Here is a 5,282-nt window from a genome sequence, read left to right as displayed (position 1 = left end):
GCGCTGGCTGCTGGCTGGGACAGCCCCGAAGTGCGGCCGGCGCCCACTCCCCGCCCCTTGGCCTTACTCCCACCCCGGCAGGCTCGCCCCTGCGCCCCACCCCGCCCCCGGCCGGCACACGGGGTGTCTGCTCTGCCTCCCCTGGGACAGAGGCCATGGAGCTCGTCCCCTTTCTGCTGCTCCTCTCTCCTGCCCTGTGCATTGATTGGCAGCTGACCCTACTTAGGGGGGGGGGGGAGTGTGGTCATGGGTGGATGCTTGGGATCAGAGGGGGGCAGTTCTGAGTTCTCATACTGGCTCTGCTGTGTCGAAGAGTGTGAATTTGAGTAAGTTGGCTCTACCCAGAACCTGTCTTTCTTCACCCGTGAGAGGGGAAACACTAGCCATGTCCACCTCGGAAGGGGTGCGAGTGCCCAGCTCGGGCGGGGGCGGGGGGCCCTTATTCTCAATCCCAAATCCTTCCTCCTCTCCATTCCTCCCACTCTACAGGTGATTTCTGTTCTCCCTATTTTCCTTAGAGGTTTCTCTGGCAGTGACTACTTCCCCCTTGCAGGGTAGACTTTGAGTCTGTTCTCTAGCTCCAGTATAGAGTGTGAGCTTCTAGAGAGTCAAGTCCAGCTCAGATTTATTTATGCATTCTTTTCGGCTTCTGCATGATAAGTCCTCAATAAAGAGTTGAGTGACTAAAATACTATAATATTCACCATCCGTGATGTGCCCCCCTCACATCATGCCTAAACTGTCAGTCGATGAGCTGGTGTGAACAATGAGAATAGTGTTCCGAGAGGCATCTCACTTCCCTGAAGTCACATAGCTGATGAGAATGGGAGCCCTGTTTCTTTCTTTTTATAAACACTTACCTGAGAAGGTATTATTTTTTCGTAACTTTTTTTTGGAAATAACATTGATTTATAACTCTCTATGGTTTCGGGGTACAGGCTCACATTTCTTCAGGTATATGTTAACCACACCACACCCAACATCAAAGCACCCACAGTCCTCCTCCGTAGTCCATGCGGTTTCCGACACTATCTCCTCCTCAGGACCCCTATTGCTCGCCTCCCCTCCTCCCCCTTCTACTAGCTAGTAATTCTGCAGTCATATTTCCAGGGCTTGTTTTGATTTAGTTTTATCTGTTCCTTTGTTTTCTTTATTGTCCACACGGGAGTGAAATCATCTGGTATTTGTTTTTCTCCTTCTGATTTCAGTTAGCATAATCCCCTCTCCGTCTATCCATGTTACAAATGGAAAGATTTCATCTTTTTAAAAAATAAATGAGTAATATTCCATTGTGCGTACATAGCACATTTCCTTAATCCACAACTCTGTCCTTGGGCACTAGGCTGTTGCCATAACTTGGGCTGTTGTAAATAGTGGTCAGGGCAGTACATATACTCCTGTGAATTAGTGTTTCTGCATTCTTCTTAAAGATGCTGAGGTGTGGACTTGCTGGGGCATGTGGTAGATCTATTTTTAATATTTTGAAGAACATCCATATGTTTTCCATAGGGGCTAGGATAGTCTACATTTGCACCAACAGGACAGAAGGATTCCTTTGCTCCACGCCTTCACCAACACTTTTATCTAGTTTTATTTTTTTTAAAGATTTATTTATTTATGCCTGCAGAACTGGGGTACAGTCCAGGGGTGCAGGGGCGGTGAGAAGATTCACAAGAGACAGAGTGGGGAGCAGAACAGGTCGACGGACGAAGTACACTGCTGAGGGGAGCAGCGGGCGGGTCAGGAGAGGTCTGCCACGCCATGTGGTCACCTCCCTGGCGGGCGGGGATGGAACTCTTGCTGAAGTGGCTTTAGCTTCTTAGTGCTATGCTTTAACCTGCTGCACCACCAGGGAGGGCCCTTTTTTTTTGAAATAGGTGATTCACATTAATTTGAGGTAGTGTCTCATCAAGGGTTTGATTTGCATTTCCATAATAGGTTATGTTGAGCATATTTTTCATGTGCCTGAGGGTCACCTGTATGTTTTCTTTAGAGAAGTGTCCATTTAATTTTTTGTCCATTTTTTTATTGGTTAATTGTTTTTTTTTTGAGTTGTGGTCTCTGGTTGGATATATGCAAATGCACTTTTGCCTCCTTTATTATTTGATGTTTTCCCTAGTTATTTGATATTTTTTTGATGTTATTGTAAATGAAATTGTTTTCTTGAATTCTTCCTCTTTTAATTTCTTATTTGCGTATAGGGATGCTATAGATTTTTGTAGACTGTTTTTGTAGTCTGCCATTTTACTGTAATGATTTGTTATTTCTAATAGCTTCTTTGCTGGGATCTTTAACGTTTTCTTGTATGTATGTATGTATGTATGTATCACCTGCACATAGCGAATAGTTTTACTTCTTTTGTAACCTGGTGGAACTCATGTCTATCGCCTATTTTTTCCATCAATGTAAAAAATATTATATATTATAATATATAATATTATAAGAATTGGATATGTCTCGGAATGCATAAGTTCCCTTATTAATTTGATCTTTAAAACACCTATCTTCTCCTCCTTCCAAGGGCTCTATTCAGACTGGAAATCTGAGAAGTCTTGTTGGAAGAGGTAGCCTTTGAGATCTGGGAAAGTGTATGTTACAAATAGGTAGTAAAATAACACATGTTCTTTCTGGTTTGGAATCAGCTGTCAAGGACACACTTGTTCAGGCACTAGCTTGTACCCTTCTTACCCAAGGAAGGTACATTAAAAAATATTAGATCATTTGGCTCTGCTCCCATTCATTTAGGTAGCATGAATTATAAAGCTTGTATCCATAATATTGTTTTTCTTATCTAGATCTTTCTCCAACTGCTCATCTGACTACATCTCACCATTTCATGCCTCTGTATCTGTTCTTCCCCTTGCCTGGAGTGATTTTTGTCTTTCTTTTCCATATTCTATTAGATAAATTCCTGGAGTTCTTTCAAGACTCATTTGAATATCATTTCCACTGCTAAAGTGTTCTCTTACTCAGCTAATTGAGTAGTTCTGCCCATAAACCTGATTCTGTAACCTGCAATGCAACATGTTGTAATTGTGGCTTTCATTTTACTTCTCCTATCTGTTCATCTCAGGACTACACATACCGTAGCTTCTAGATTGTAGTAAGTGCTTATATATACCTATTGATTTACAGAATGAACAAACAAAATCTGCAAGCCGACTTATAGCAGATGCTCATTAAATCATCTGAGAAGAACTCAAAAGCCTTGTAGGCTTTGTCTCAACCACGCTGGATCTACCTGAATCAAATAATTACCCATGATTACATTGAGTCACATTTTTATCTTCTTTTAGCTTTGTTAGATTTTGATAGGGAAGTTGTCCCCCCCATGTAGTCTGAATTTCAGGAGAGAAGGAAGGAATAAGGTGGCAACTGGCAATTATCAGTACTTCCAGTTTTAGGTTATTTACTTATTTATTTATTTACTTTTATTCCACTCACACCCAAAGATACACTTGAATCTGTGCTTTGGTATCCATGAGTGCTCATTCTAGTATAGTGGGAGGACTAGACAGGGTTTCTGGATTTTTCTTCCTGTTATGTCATCAGGCATGACTTGGTCTTGTGTTTCCACCTTGTAGGGGAAGGGTTTAGAGTACATTTCCTAAGGCTTTTCTAGCTCTAAAATGCAGGACTTTGTGGACAATTTGTCTTATTGCAATGGGAACAGTAAGAGCATATGCATTGGTTCTGTATTACTTGTTTTGGATTAGGAATAAAATCCTGTTTATAAAAAAGGTGAACTTATTTGTTTGGAAGAAAATTCACAACTATAATGAGTTTCATAAAATTTTGCAATCTGTGATTAATCTTAATTATCATGTCAGTTTTTGAACTGTATCCCGTATAATGATACCACATTGAATTGTTTGTTATAACAGAAGTCTGTTACAATGGGATTTACTCATCCAAACATTAACAACATTAACTTGTGACCTATTTAGAGTGAATTTATTGTATGACTGCTTTTGTCACAGAACTTTGAAAGAACTTGGCCCACAAGAATTGCTAATTATATTTTACTGACAAACTAAAATTTATGGACATTACAGGAAATTTTTCCTAACTTAGTGATACAAAAATATCTTATACTACAACTCAGAAATCCCAGTAATACTCTAAGCTTCTAGAATGGGGCTCTTCATTTTTAGGAGTATACTAGAATTATTTGGGAAGCTTTGAAAACAAAGTTTCCTGGACATTCTCCATAAGTGGATTCTGATTCAATTGACATGGGTGGCAACCATGAGTCTGCATTTTAACAGGTCCCTCATCTAATTTTGTCCTTTTTTTTTTTATGGTGAAAAAAATTGTACTTAGAACTAGTCAGCTGGACTCAGTTCATATGATCCTAATTTTGTTGGCAACATCCAAAGCACCACAGGATGCAGTGGAACACACGCCTTCTTCTCCCCATCAGGGTGATCAGCGTGTTGTCCTTGGCCACATCAATGTCACAGAGCCCTTTCACAGCCTGTTTGACTGGTGCTTGTTGGCCTTGACATCTACAACGAACACAGGTGTGTTCTGTCCTCCTTCTGGCTAATCAGTGTTCAGAGGGAACTTGATGATGGAAGAGTGGTCCAGCTTGTTCCCCGGGAGTGTGCTTCTGAGGATATCTAGCTGTCTTTGCTGTCTCTGAAAGGTGGGAGAAGCGTGGAGCTTGTGGCTATAGAAGCCTTCTAGCACTGCTCTCTTGGCCTTGAAAGCTTTTGCTTTGGCTTAAGCTTTGGGAAGGGCAGGGGCTTCATGCTTTACTTTTCGTGCCACCACTGTGAGAAAGCGCTCATGTGATTTTGATGGATGGGGTTCCCAGAGTATAATTTATGAAGCACTAAAATGAAAATTCTAAAATTAAATTAGCCTTGGGAAGATAGAGTTCAAGAATCCTTACTAAGGACTATGAGTGAAGCCTAAGAATTTTTATGCATGGATAAAGAAACCTGGTTTATGTAAGCACATGCTTCGAATAGTAGGTTGCGTGTTTGTCAAAAATTGCCCAATTGATTGTAAACTGAGTTTCTTTAAAAGTATCTACTAGTTTAGTTATTTTAATATTTTCTTAAGATTGGGCATTTTCACCAAATCATAGATCCTATTTTTGCCTCACATATCAGGAATCAATAGTTGTTCATGTCACACTGAGACACTGGGGTTGGAGAATTGTAGCAAAGTAACACAGAAGCCTCAAGTCGAATAGGCAGGATTTCTGATGTTTGAATACAAACCATGAGTATCTCAACTGATATTTCTTTCCTCTTAAAAACAATGGTTTTACC

This window comes from Condylura cristata, unplaced genomic scaffold, assembly GCF_000260355.1.
Source record: "Condylura cristata isolate star-nosed mole 26May11 unplaced genomic scaffold, ConCri1.0 scaffold00020, whole genome shotgun sequence".
NCBI classification, from domain to species: Eukaryota; Metazoa; Chordata; class Mammalia; order Eulipotyphla; family Talpidae; genus Condylura; species Condylura cristata.
This window is presented reverse-complemented; position numbering follows the sequence as displayed.